Raw genomic sequence first — 14,935 nt, forward strand, 5'->3', positions numbered from 1 at the left:
AGATCTGATCGCTCAGAGCACATTTGAAGTTTGTCTGGCACAAATATGTCCTGGGCCACATCTGAGGACTGCCTACTGAACTGATGCTATCCACATACAAATTACAAATAATATTCCACAGAGAAAATATTCTGAATGGGAGGGTTTGGGTTGGAAGTGAGATCCGATCTCAAGCGGTCACTCGATAACAGTGGAGAAACATGTTAATGCCGGGTATGAACAGGGCCCATGTCACACCTGGGTGTGGTCATGAGTACAACAGATCACACCAGGCCATATCCTGCTGTGAAATTAAACGTGATTCCACAGACTTTCAGACCTCTGGAGGCCTGTGCAGCTGTGCTTTTCCTGCTTGCTAAACCTGGTGTGACTTTAAGTCAACTGGGCAAACTACATCTGTGTGTGACACAACTTGGTGTGGTATGAACTTACGGCCGTGAAGTCTCAAAGACAGAACAATGGAGCCAGGCGCTCCCAGCTTCCAAAAACTGAACTGCCCCTTTAAAAGAGCCTCAGGTTGAAAAAAAAAAACACCACACCCCATCATGCTCCAGCCTCCCACTCCCTGTTGTTATTCCTCTCTTGCTTTGGTTCTTTGCAGACGCTCCAGCGAGACATGTCTTTGTGTCTGATACAGTGCTGAGGCAATGAGATTAAAGACAGAGCTGGGCGACACGATAAGACCAGACAGACCGGAGCATAAATGCAATCAAAGGCTTCCGAGCAGGGCACTGCAGCTTGACTAATGTCACAGTTGCACATTTACATTGTGAATCGAATATTCACAGAGGCAGAGTACATAAGACATTACATTTAATTTTTAGCAACGGGTTTTAAATTGAAAGACATTGAGACATTTGTTGTGTTTCGGAAAATGTATTTTGGATTTCAAGGAGGAATTGATGTGAAGAAGACTGTCCTAGCGTGACTTGCCCTCTGAGCCCGTCATGCAGAGACAGTGTTATTGGAATGAACAAATACAGTAGAGTTGTGGTCACTTCATCTATCTGACCTCTTTTGCTTCACTAGCCTTTTTAACCTGATTGCTCAGTGATCTATGCTGCCGCTTGTTTCACCAACAAGGTGACCAGATACAGTAGAGAGACGAGCACCTTGAATACAAAGTTCAGTGAAACTGAAGGCAGATGAATGACAATAGAAGCAGTTTTTTTTTACAAGAAACAATTGAAAAGAATAATTGCTGAGCCAGAGTTTAAAAATATGGCATGTGGGATTTGTCTTATAAGACTTGGATCTCTATTAAGATTGTGGGATTTACGAACAGATACATTGTTGAGTCTTCCTTCAATATGGAAAGTACAGATTTTAAAGTCAGTTCTCTCCATCCACTATCTATTTGAATAAGTTATAATAGCTCATTATTTAACGTTAATACAGTTTTATAGAGGAAGATAAAAAAATATATATACATTGAAGATCTTCTATTCTTTTATGTCCCTTGTTTTAAATTGCTGAATTGCAGTATTATGCAAATAAAGAGCAAGATATTTGTGTCAGGATTTGGTAGAGACCAAAAATAAAGCTAAAAAGAGTGAGAATTGGACGTCGGTTCATCAGGGGGACAGAAAACAGACTCACAATGAGTGAAACTGTTGCTCTGTAACTGCTGGATGTAAAAATATTCAACTGCCTGCCAACAAGTTCGTCAAATCAACTTACAAGGTGACATATTCACAAACTATTTCCATGTCTCCCCAAAAATGCTGTTGTTGATTTGAACTTTCCTCCTTTACTTGCTTTACTTTAATTATCTTCCCTTCTCTGATGAGCTGAGAGTGCTGTTTTCTTGAAACCTTTTTTTTTAAAGCCAAAAAGCTTGAGGCGAAGGGAAAAGGTTGACAAGAATACATGAATCCATTCACACAGGTTGGAGTCCATGACCTAACTGTTTCAATTGGATGACTAAATGTATTCATGTTGAAGAATGAATAAAGTAAAGTGACTGTATTCTATTTTCTTATGAATCCTGGTTTTAAATGCCTCTGAAGTAATTTAGCTTCTGTATTACTTAAACAGAGTTTCAGTGCTGCTCAGGAGCTAATTTATGTTTGCCTGCTTGAGCCAGGCAGTGCACTTCAAACATACAAATCTTTCTATTGAAAAACCATTGGGGGAATTTATTCAAGACACTTCCCCCCAAGCAGGTGCACAATGCATGAGTCCAGGCTGGGCCAACACAGCCTCGGCCTCTCTGCAGTGAAATGTGTTGCAGCCTCACCCGTGGTCAGAGGCCTTGGCGCGGACTACAGCCCTGTCCTCGAGGTGGATGTGCCGAGAAAGTGGCACAACATCAAAAACAAAAAGCAAATCTGTCTTTGTCCTTCACGGCTGCCAGGGATTAAAAGGTTGTCCTTTCAACATTCGGCCTAGCGAGGACTAGCACAGCGGCACAGCGACTATTCCCATTCCTCAATGCCAAGACTACTAGGAAGAGTCCATGCCACCCCTGCTTTTTGACCTGGTATCCCCTCAAAGAATGAGTTTCCTCCTGAGTGCACCACAATGCCCCGGGAAGCAAGGGCCAGGGCGCGCGCCTGCTGTGATGTTAATTTAACGACGAGCTGCTGTTCAGATGGCAGGTCCAAAATACTGAATAAAGGGATTGTTGTGTTTATGCTTCATTTTGTGGAGAAGGGGGCCTCTCCGCCTGTCTTGCCTCCCTCCTCTGGGCACCAAACAGTGGAGCCTCTGTGAGTACATTGGAATACAGCGCTGCTTCCTAAAGAAAAAAAATCTAAAGTGTCCTTCCTCTTCTCCACTTGTGTCCCAATTCAGCGCCTCCCAGGGCCTGAGTGGGTTTGGGTGTTTTGGTTTCCTGAAAAGCCTTGAATTTTCCGCACAATAAGGCCTTTGAACAAGTGCACAGTTCAAGGAAAATGTGGGTTTCCAGCAGCCGCTGTAGTTGTTTTAGTTTTGGTCAGCAGTACTACCACTGATAATTAAATTGTACTCACCAAGTTAATTGCTGAGATGTGGAAATGTGACAAACAACAACATTAAAATAAAGTGAGGTGGAGTGACAACTCTGACCTCCGGTGCTGCTTGCTGTAGTTCTGCATGAGATGACTGATGATGAGATTATTACCAGCATTTTGGGTGTTCTAACTTGTCCTTCAATACTAATTTAGAATATGTTGTTTTCGGCTTAAATAGTTGTGTTTTATGTTTTCATTAATGACAAACAAATGCTTTTCTATTGCTCTGCAGATCAATTAGAAGGTAATGGTTAGTTCATTTTGGGTCAGACTACAGCCAGACTATCAGCTCTGTCATGCTGTACTTCAAATTGTCTCACAATGCTGACATGCTGATGATATGCAGGTATGGTATTCAAGTTCACAAAATACAAAATACAGCTGAAGCGAAAAAAGATCCAAGATGGCGACGGCTGAAATGCCAAACTCAAGGGTTCAAAAAAACAGCAGTTCACAAACCAGTGGGTGACTTCACGATAAGTTGCTGCTTGGTCTGGACCATCACTATCCTTAGAGTCACTGCAAATATGGCTAATAAAAAATGTACTGGTTGAACCACTTTGTCATGTGAGGTTTTCAAACAATGGAACCAAACCCATTCATTGACATTTAAAGTACAATCAAAGACTGGATTATCAAAACTCTTTTAAATTAGTTATTAAACTGTATACTGAAGACTTGATGATTATTTATTCTAAAAAACCATTAAAGATTTATCAATAATCAATAATCCTACTTTACATTAAAACCAAACAACAACAAAAAATGTTCACAACCTGTCAACCCCAAGTTTGAGTGGCCATAGAGAGAGAAAAAAATGTAATCGTGCACACAAAATACTTAATCGGGGCTACGATTTACTATCTCGTGCGCACATTAGTTAATTTGTGTGCTTGAAATACTAAATTGATGCCACGAGATATAAAAATCAAGGCCACGATTTACTATCTCGTGTGCACGAAATAGCATTTCGTTTGCACCTTTTAATTATTTCGTTCGTACGTTTTAATTAATTTGTGTGCACAAAATACGTTATTATATAGAGACAGCACAGCACAACAGGCTTTCTCCTCTCAGCATGAAGTGCACTGCACCTGCATTTTGCCAACGATATAATCCACAAACTCTCCATATCATCGTTTTTGCCTTTTAATAACAATAATCCTTTGCCTCCCTTGCATCACAGCTGTCCTTAGTTAACAGTGTTGTTGTCAGCGTAGCCACCACAGACAGACTGAATAATCAATGACATATTTCGAGGCACCAAAATGGCTAATACAGACACTATACTACGTATAAATACATTGAGTGAGTAAATGATTGCTATTATCACACCATAATACTTTTTTGGGGGGGCTGTTTATATTATTGACGGAGACGTCGGAGTATCATCTATCTTTCGATTGTCTGAAATGACAGTGTATGTGTGCACTGAGGAAAACTAGCAGATGGTTTTTTTTTTGCAATCCAGCTGCACATGCCGTGTTTAATACCGACTATATCCATATCTGTCATCGATTAGTCAGCAGCAACAGCAACTCCGTTGAGTCCAGCTCTGATATCTACTTTGGGCCCATCGTATGTACTGGTATTAAAAGAGCAGCATACCGCCAGCGATCTCTGCAGCTGCTGCTGCAGCAGTACTTTGTGTCTGTATTCGATTTTTGGTGCCTCTAAATATGTCATTGATTATTCAGTCTGTCTGTGGTGGCTACGCTGACAACAACACTGTTAACTAAGGACAGCTGTGATGCAAGGGAGGCAAAGGATTATTGTTATTAAAAGGCAAAAACGATGATATGGAGAGTTTGTGGATTATATCGTTGGCAAAATGCAATGAAGTGCACTTCATGCTGAGAAGAGAAAGCCTGTTGTGATTTGCGATAAGATACACTTATCTCGTGCGCATAATTAAAACGCTGGAACGAAATACTATTTCGTGCGCACGATTACATTTTTTTTTTCTCTGTGGCCATTCTGGGGCTCCGTAAGATTGTTCTTATGAATGGCTGATAAAACATCTGAAGCGTAAAATGGTTTACTAAACACTAGCCGTTGTTGGAAAGTGGCCAAAAGTACTAACTTTGTCCTGCCATGACTGCTAATTGTCATAAATTACAAAAACAAAATCAGTGCTCTCATATTTAATCCTGTCAGATGGTGCCGACTAAACCTTCCTCTCTGGTGTTGAAGGTGTAACGTGCAGCACATTACCGTACACATACTGGATAAGAACACAGAGGGAAGATGGAAAAGGTCAAGTTCAGCCAAGTGTGTGTGTGTGTGTGTGTGTGTGTGTGTGTGTGTGTGTGTGTGTGTGTGTGTGTGTGTGTGTGTGTGTGTGTGCGCGTGTGTGTGTGTGTGTGTGTGTGTGATTGTGTGGATGGGTGTGGGATGTTGGGTCAGGGGGTTGCTGTCACATTAAATTACCCAGCCTGCTTTGTGCCCCTGACATCCCCAATGACTTCCATCTTGTGATATATTTAGTCACGGTTAAGTCTCAATAAATGGTTTTCTCAGGAGGGAACATGCTCATATTCAGAGCGCTCTGCCAGATGCAACTCTGCACGGACTCCTGCTCAGAGAAGAGGAAGAAGAAAAGTACAAATGTCCTGATGATGATGATGATGATGAGGAAAACAGTTTTACACCCCTGACACCTGACTAATGTTTTCACCAAGAGGCAAAGACGAGATTGCACCAGTAGTTTTGTCGATAGTCAGTATTCTAATATTAAGGTCCATATTTCCTGTTTGATTTTTAGACAGTTTCTCTAACTTCCTTTCAGGCAGCTTTTGGTTTTTGGTTGTTCACATTCTCCACAACCTAGAGAAATTTACAGTTCATTTTCTTGGCACCAGTTTGAAGTTGATAAAGTTTTGACAAATTCTCCTCAGAGGTGCATTCAATGACACTCAATGATACAAAATGATTGAGAATTATGTTTTAGTTGAAATCACAATGTCTTGTGTTTCCCAACACTAATGTTTGCTTATTGTCTTCTAGGCTTGGTGTAGCCTCAAGGATGGAAAGATTTCCATATCTTGAATGATTGAGTGTAATGCACTGTTTAATTTTCCCACTCCTTCCCATTCTTTCAACATCTGTGGAGTAATGCCAGGATTGGATACTTTTCTATTTGACTAATCAGATTCAGGTTTATGAATTGGCCACTCCAAAACTTAGCTTAAATCTCCCGCATTGATGATGATTTGAATAATACTTTTTAGAGCTAACCAAAGTGTCACCTCATGATAATTTAGTTTTGGGCAGAGCCTCAGTAATACAGCTATCTATAAATCATAACATGAGTCAGTGGTTTGAGTGTTTTGATGTTATTCAAAACACGTCACAGTGGAAATGTTTTTGAGACAACAATTTCATCTTGTGAGAGAAAAACAAAGTTGACATGTCAACTTTGTTTTTCTCTCTTCTTATCACAGTAATTTGAAAATAAAAACCATAATATCTGAGTCAAACATCATCAACAATAAAGTTGACATTCGTTTTGTAGTTTTGTTTAGTACTTAGTCATAAAGTGTTACTTTAATAAAGTTGTTAAGGTTTTTGTTGACTGATACATTTCAACGTTTCACTAAAAAACACAAAATGGTGGCACTAGAGAAAAAAAAAAAAATCAAGAAATTGCAATGTCAGTGTGATTAACTGTGTTAGTTGCCGTTAAAAGGTTAAACAGTTTTTTTGAGCATTTTTTTTGTTGCCAGTTAAACTTGCTGGAGCACAGCATGTAAAATCATTTGTTCAGCACAAGAGCTTGCAGCAGTTATGTAAGAGTGCCGGACTCGGCTAATCCTTTTATAGAGGCGAGGACCTGCAGGTTAGCACTTTCTCATCATTGTGGCAAATCAGCCTATAAAACAGACATCTCAGCTCTGCAGCCACCATTATACAGAAAAATCCTCTCATATACACAACAGCCTCTGGATGTGGTGGGAAGAAATCACCCACCAAGTTGAGAGACAGATGGTCTGTGTGAGAAAAGTGATGAGTACTTTGTGTTATTAATAGCAGCTCTGATTCATGTTCCTTATTCTTTTAATCCTCCGGGCCTCAAACCTTATAACCTCTTCCAAAAATACTTCTCAAATCAAAAAAAGTTTTGGATAATCTGCCCTAATTCTGCAATGCTACTGATATCATGTGCACGCAGTGAAAACCTGCCGTCATGCAGACCCTGCAAACTTCTTGACATGGTTGCTATGATTTTCTGCTCCACCATAAAGTAGGCTACAGACTTTTTGTTCTTCTAAAATGCAGTGTATCAAAGAGTAAAAATGCCTGTTACATTTTGAAATACTGTAAACCCCCCCCCCCCCCCCCACCGCTCAACAAATAAGAACAACGAGTAGAAATGTATGTGGTCACTCTGGGTTAATTGCTCGGCAGTGTGACTGCCAAGGCCTCCAAGCTTGAAGGACAATACTGGCTCTGTGGTTTTGACAATAGGTCTGCTCTCTGAGTCAGAAGTTGCGGAAGCACTGATATTAGTGAGCAAAAAGCTGTTGAAAGTTCAGGAGTGTGCACTCCAAGGAAGTAATCACGCAGAAGAGCTTTGGGGGAGAAAAAGCCCTCGACTCCCCCCTCAGCCGGTGCTGCCTTTGAGGAACTGATTGTTCGTACTGCCAGTGGGGGAGGCATGGAGTTCTCTGCTGGCATGTGTCAGCCTCACTCCTCGTCAGGGCCTCAGTGCCACGACTCCCAAGTGGGTAAAGGCTGTGTGTGTTTGAGTGGATGTGGTTTGAAAGGGTCTACAAGTAGCAGGTACATAAAGCTGGGTGGAGTCTGGGTTTGAGAAATGTACAGTCTCACCCACAAAAGCCTTTTCCCCCGCGGAAACTTACCGGCCGCTACCAAGTACGCAGCCTTCCACCTGCGCGTCTACATTTTTACTCTTTGGTGCACTGACATTTTCTTCCATATCAGCACTTTTACAAGCTGTCGATAAAAAAAAAAAAAAAATGTCACTCTCCAGTGATTAAATAAACTGCATTACCCAGAGTTCACCAGGTGTCGCTCACCTGTTCTCACTGTGGGCTTTTCTATGTTGTCGGCTAGTCTGATGCTGCCTTCAAAAGGAACTGATGAGCTTGTGGTTGCGACGTGGGAAGTCATGTGCCCCTAAAGATCATAAATAAGACCAAGCAGAGTCAGACGGTAACACAGCAGAGCTCCGAAAGTCAAATCTCACCCAAACAGTAAATGCAGGCCAGAAGCAGAAAGCTAACATCGTTGATACAACGTTAACATCGACCACAACACCTGTGGCTATCGACACGACTGTTGCAGCCAACCACAAAAGTATGTGAATATCTAACTCATCATGAATAACAGTTTTGCCTATCGTTTAAAAAAATGTACAGTGCTTGCTGAATTTATGCCACCCTTAACTCGGACAATACAAGCTGGTTGTTTCTCACAAACTCAGTTCATGTGGGTAAAGGAGTGAAGTTACCGCAAGTCGGCCGAATATCACTACTTTATCTACCCATTTCAGATTAAAAGTTCTAGTTTCGAATTAAAATTCCTCCAGTGTTTCATACACAATGCGGCCATATGCTAGGTTTTCATTTCAAAAATTTGAATGGCTGTTTTCTTGATTAAAATAAATGTAGGTTTTGATTATCAGCAACATCCTGGTGTTTTCTGTCACTTTAGAAATTCAGAATGTAATACTCAATGATATGCTGATACCACCGCTAGCACTCCTTCTAGAGACGAATCCTGGCTGCTAAATATCAGCACCCTTCAGGAGGTGGGACTAAACCAAGTTCCAAGTATTTTCTCACTTGGGATTTGTCAAACATAAGTGTCATAACATTTCAAATATTAGTGAGCTGTAAAAAAAAAAAATATACTGTTTTTCGGGAGAGGCTACAACAGCCAGTTGATTTTTTTGTTTGTTTTTTACTTGTACAACAAATATTTATTAAATCAAAAATGAATATGAAATATTTCTTTATTTTATTTCTTGATGAAAGGTTTTGTTTTCCACACCAGCTTTCAGAGCCTTTTTGACTAATATTAATAATCTAATCAATGTGCTTCTAAATTTGCATCACAAAGTGTTACCTAAAATATGTTTTTGTCACCCTTTGAACCAGCGAAATTATAAATACTGGAGTTCACTGATCAGCCATCAGATTTTCAGAACTGGTGACAGCATAAACCTTCAAAAAAGAAAAAAACATGCCTGTTTGCACAGTATTAAAATCTAAGTATCATTGAGTGCTGAATTTATTCAATTATTTAATTATCAAGCAAAATTGCCAAACAATAGTTTCTGCTTTGTTTTGCAGTAATCAATTGTAAAATTAATATATTTGGGTTTAAGATTTTTAATTAGACATCTGAACATCACCTCGGACTCTGCATAGTGTGTAATAGATATTTTCAAACACCAATATAAATGTTAATTTATATAAAAATGTATATCATCTATATATATTATTTATTTATATAAATTAAGTTTGGTGCGTGTGGACATCCGTTTTTCAAAGTGAATGTTGTGGGTACATTACAAAGGGAAGAAACCCGACAATCTTCATTATGTCTGAAAGATTACACTTATTATCAGATAATTACTAACCTTTAAATCAAGAGCATAAAGCTGTGATGAACTTAGAACTTTCATGTCTTTATTTCTTTCTAAGGGAGCGTAATAAGTAGAGTATATTAAGTATTGTAAACACAGTGCTGCCTGCTCAAGATGTTGGTGGACGGTGTGAAGTCTCCCTCTGCAGGATTTGAAGGGAAGACATTGTTTAATGGAGGCTTTGACAAAGCACACCTGCACTCAACACCACTTACTGCTTTATATTAAACAACGGAAGACCTGTTAATACCTTTGGAAACACAAAATATAATTCCTAACCTGTTTCATGGTCATTTTGTCAAAGTACGAAGAGCAGCCACAAATAATGTATTATTACATCAGATTTTTCAACACTTTTCACAAGCACAGAGCATCAGGCCAACTCTCTCGTGGTTTTGAAATTGTGCTTAATTTATCGTAGTCATTAATGCCTCAAAATGAACTGTAAAATGATAACTAACAGTTATCATTAAGTTTGTTATTTTACTGGTCAAACAGCAAATGCCTATAGTTTCTGCTCATGAACATCCAGCGGCCTCGAAGACCCTGACACTAAACTACTGAGCATCATGTGTTGTTCTGTCTCAATGTAAAGGGCCCAGATCATTGTGCTCCACCACTGCTGCAGAATGAGCAGCACTAATGAGGGTCCAGACGTTACAGACGGCAGCTTGTGACCAGAAGGTCTGCTGTTAAAGTCCTGGACTTGCAGGGAAAGTTTCGGCATTGAAGAGAATGAGTGTTGTTGTTTTTTTTAATTGAGTGACAACAGCATGATAATGTTTGTGTTTGTTCTTTTTCATACACTTTTCTATTTAGTGGTAGGCAAAGATTACATTTAGCTTCCCTTCATTACTCTCGCAAGTAAATAAAAAAATGTTACGAGTAATACTCCAAATAACATTGAAATAAGATGTGAATGTTTTGGTGATGAGGAGATGTAAATGCACTTTTTGTCTTGCACAACCTAATTTTTATGCGTGAACTTTGCCTTACTATGCTGAATGTGTGCAAAATTAACTGCTTTGAGTTTTTCTTGCCACCAGAGTGAAAATTAAATTCACTGAGAGGTTTGCAGTCTCTGCTTTAAAGATCCTCTGCAGTTTCTTGTACAGATTACATGATAATTTAAGTTGATTTAATTTATTTTCATAAATATGACTAAATATGGCTTCATTCTTTTCTAAAATCCTTGTGCAGTTTGTTGATGATAAAAAAAGTCATTTTGTCATGTTACAGAAAAGTATTTTCTTGAACTAATTGTGGAGAACAATGCTTTTACTGTAGCACCGAGATTTATTGTATTTTTTGATCTTCCTGATTCTTATCACCAAAACTGGTGGTTGTTATTACCATTATTATATTTATTGTAACTAAATTTGATAACAGTGGAAGTTCAGTATGATTTGTTGAATTAACTGCACTAGTTGAAACTATGCTATGATAATAAAATATTATTATTATTGATGTATATTGTATCAGTTGTACATCTAGAATACTTAACAACACCTCAGCACGTTTGTATTGGTTTTGTCTTTTAGTCTGTGGGTGTTGCTTCTATAGAGGAAGGGTGGGGGGCCTCTTCAAGTCTATGCCTATGAAGGCCTTGTTTTATAATCTGTCCATGCCAACAGCAGGAGGGGACAGTAAACAGCATTGCTATAGCTGTAAATGGCTAGCATGTTATCAACACATGACGTCTCAGGTCAATGAAACTCATCAGCTTTCTTCCTGTTAAAAGGCTGTTTTTTTCCTTCCAGCTGTCACATGTGGGAAATGTTGAATTGTTGGGTTCCTGTCTATAATGTTGTGGTTCTGTTGGAACTATGTAAAGTTCCCTGAGATGACTTGTGTTTTGATTTGGCACAACATAAATAAAAATGAAATTGAACTGAACTGAATCAGCACTCGACTGTGAAAAACAACGTGATGTCAGATTTCTGATGCAGGGGAATGAATAAATAAATAAATAAATATTGATCAAGTCAGTCACAAGCCAGAAATGGACACAAAGAAATGATTACAGCCATCAACAGCAGCCATCAGAGCATCAAACTAGTCAGAACATCATTTGTCATACTTTCACATTAAGTTTCATTGAAGTATGTATTGCCTTGTAAAGACACAGGCATATATAATTGTGCATTATAATGGCTAATAGTTTTGATTTTGTTATAAGGTATGAAGTGAATTCAGTTTAAAGATGTTGACATGTATAAAATCTCTGCACATAAAAATGGGGCTCGGCTCAGGATTTGGTTTTCGTGTAAACACTGATGCTCACTGATACATCAAATTGAACTGCCAATCAGTTGTAAAAGAAGGTTTGATAAACTTCCTATTGAAATGGCCAACACATTTTCTGTAGAAACATAACTAATGCTACAACTTGGGTCTGTTGATAATTTCCTGTTGGTGAAAGCTACAACTGGACTCCAGATTTAACCTCGCTTGTACTCTTATTTTCAGGTGACAGTAACAACAAATTAGTGGTAAAGCTCCAAAGGCAGGACCACAAGAGGATGAGGCTGATTGGAAAGAAAACATCAATAGAAGGAACTATCATCAAGCACAGCAAAGGTACAGCCAGCTTCGGGCCAAACTCTCCGAGGGCCATTTTAAATTTGAGCAAATTTCACCAAATCTAAAATGAAAGCAACATGAGAAGTGAAAAAAAAACAAAAAAAACCCAGAGAGGACCGGGTCCTGGTGTGACGGGCCGTTACTGGCCTCACTGTCCACAGGCTGAGTCTCCATCAGAAAGACTCAGGACCCTGAGTGTCACCGGGCAAGCGGTCTTCCATACGCCACATTTGAGGGAGTATTATCAGATATAAAGTGTTCTCTGCACATGAAAAGAAAATATAACAAACAACGACATCAGTTTTGGGGAGAGTAAGTCAAGAGTCCAGTTGGGGAACCTGCATGTCAGTCACATGTTGGCATTTCAATGGGGAGGAGCCTATTGCTTTTTCCTTCTATTTACCAGTCCAGGCCTAAATCCACTTTATCACTGTTCAGGGGTGGATGTGGTTCAGGGTTGGTAGTTTAATTCCTGCCTGCATGTTAAAAACTGTGTTTGAGCAGGACACTGAATGTAAAAGTATGTTTTAGCATGACACACGCATATTAGAAGAAACACATGTAAAAGCATTACAGAAAACCAGATACACGTCTGTCTTTGATACATGTGACCACCAACAGAAAGGAAGTAAGTCTACTGGGGAGAAACCTCAGTCCTATAAGTATTCATTATGCACTGATATGCTGTTATATTTATTCATATTTAGACAGTTCTAGAAAATACAATCTGTGAGTCCATCCTGGACTCAAGCAGAGAACTTCCTAAAAGACCAGAAATGATAGAAAAAAAAAAAAAAGACGGAAAAACTAAATAAAAAAAAATAAAAGAGATAAAAGATACAAAGACACTGTAACAGACTGGTGACATGTCCAGGATGTGTCCCGCCTTCTCCCAAAGTCAGCTGGGATACTCTCCAGCAACCCCGTGACACTGTTCAAGATAAAGCAGGTATAGATGATAGATGGATACAAAAAAAATTTTAAAAAATGAATGCGACATGGAGAGGTAGATAACGGTCTAGCACTAGGACCCAGGCAGGAAGGGAGGACAGAGGAGATAAAGGGAGGCAGGAAGCTCACCTGGGCCTTTTTCCTTGAGGGCCATTTCCTTTGTTTGGTGGTGATTTTGTCTCCAGGCACCTGCATGTTTCCAACTGAGGGGACAAAGCTTTGTTTCAGGCCTGGGAGTTCTTTTACCAGATACTTCTAGGAGAAGCCAGCCACTGTTCTTTTTCCACAATTTGTTAGGTTTTGGTTTGTCTTGATACAAAATTGTCTGGGCCGTTTTTCTGTTTCATTTCCTTCCATTGTGGCTGTAGTCGGGCTGCCAGGGAGAACAAATGGTGGCAGTCTTTATGCATGTTTTGTTTGAGTTTCTTCAGCTGCAGCATATTGTAGTGCTGTTAAATAGTTTGGTTGAGTTCCAATTAGTTTGTTTGCGGTGGTCTTTCATTTTTGCTTGCCTATTTTGCAGTTGCCTAATTTTACCTCTGCCTCATATTCTGACTGGAGCCTCCTCAGACTTGGTCCCTGACAAGTTAAAGCTGCAGTCTTTCTAACCTTTGACCCGGAAGAAAACTGCTGTGGTTGACATAAGGCGCAAAGTCATTAATTTAAGCAACCAAAATGTTAAACAGCCATTTATCTCCACGGCTCCTTACAATCTGTATTTCAATGGAAATGGTTAAAAGAAAAACTAGACCATGGTCTGACTTAATGTTAACTAAACACCCGGGTTCATTAGATGCAGCTCTCGCTGGAGTATATCTCCAGCAGTCAGTAGTTTTCCTGCCTTACTGAGATCAACCTGGATTAAACCCCCATCTCTCATTCAGTCAGCTGACAATTTACCTGCCTGTTTATGACAGGTTTATGACAGTTCACAGACAGTTTTTACCTCTGCAACTGGAGAAGCAGCAGTTCTTCTGGTCTGCATTAGTTACCCTCCTCTGCTGAGAACAGCCTGAATTTAACTCCTGTAGTCGAGCTTCCTCAAAGCTTCAGGTGACCTCTGACCTCTACCTGATGGTTTACCTGGTCTTGTTTGTATCCTCCTCGAGCCTTTAACAACTAGACTTTCCTGTTCATGAGGTGGATTTTTAACAAAACCAAACTCCTCCAGTTGTGAATTAATGTTGAAGCTCAGTCAGAAGTCAAATATCTTTAGTTATACAATGTAGAACTGATTTCCTTCTTCTGGCTAATGAGGTTGGGCAGATTTACAAAGTGAGACCTAAAACTCCACTAAGATTCTCAGTTTGTCCTGAATGTGGTGATAAAACACTGAATTATTGTACAACTCATAAAAGATGAACAGTTTCCATTTTTTCTTGAAGTGAACTAGCTTTTGCTCAAAAGGTTTTAAAAGTAGATACTCTTAAAGGCAGGATGAGGTCTGCAGATGACACCATGGTGAAAGGCCTCATCAGCAACGGCACCAAGATGGCCGACAGGAAGGAGCTCCAGCAGCTGGTGAAGTGGTGAGCTGAGACACAGCTGCCCTCAACAAGCAGAACACCACGGAGGGGATGGAGGAGTTTAAGACCTCCGACGGCAGCTCTACTTCTGGAGGAGAGCTGGTTGACCTCTAACGCTGCTCCACCCAGAGCGTCCTGCCTCATGCTGATGAAGGTTATATTTATGAATAATGAAGATAAAAATAAAATAAAAAAAATAAAAAATATTACTGCTTCATTGCAATGATTGATGTTTATGAATGTATTCATCTTCTATAACATAAGTT

This window comes from Embiotoca jacksoni, unplaced genomic scaffold, assembly GCF_022577435.1.
Source record: "Embiotoca jacksoni isolate LCO1_2020_lvr unplaced genomic scaffold, fEmbJac1.0.p SCAF_3, whole genome shotgun sequence".
Lineage (NCBI taxonomy): Eukaryota > Metazoa > Chordata > Actinopteri > Embiotocidae > Embiotoca > Embiotoca jacksoni.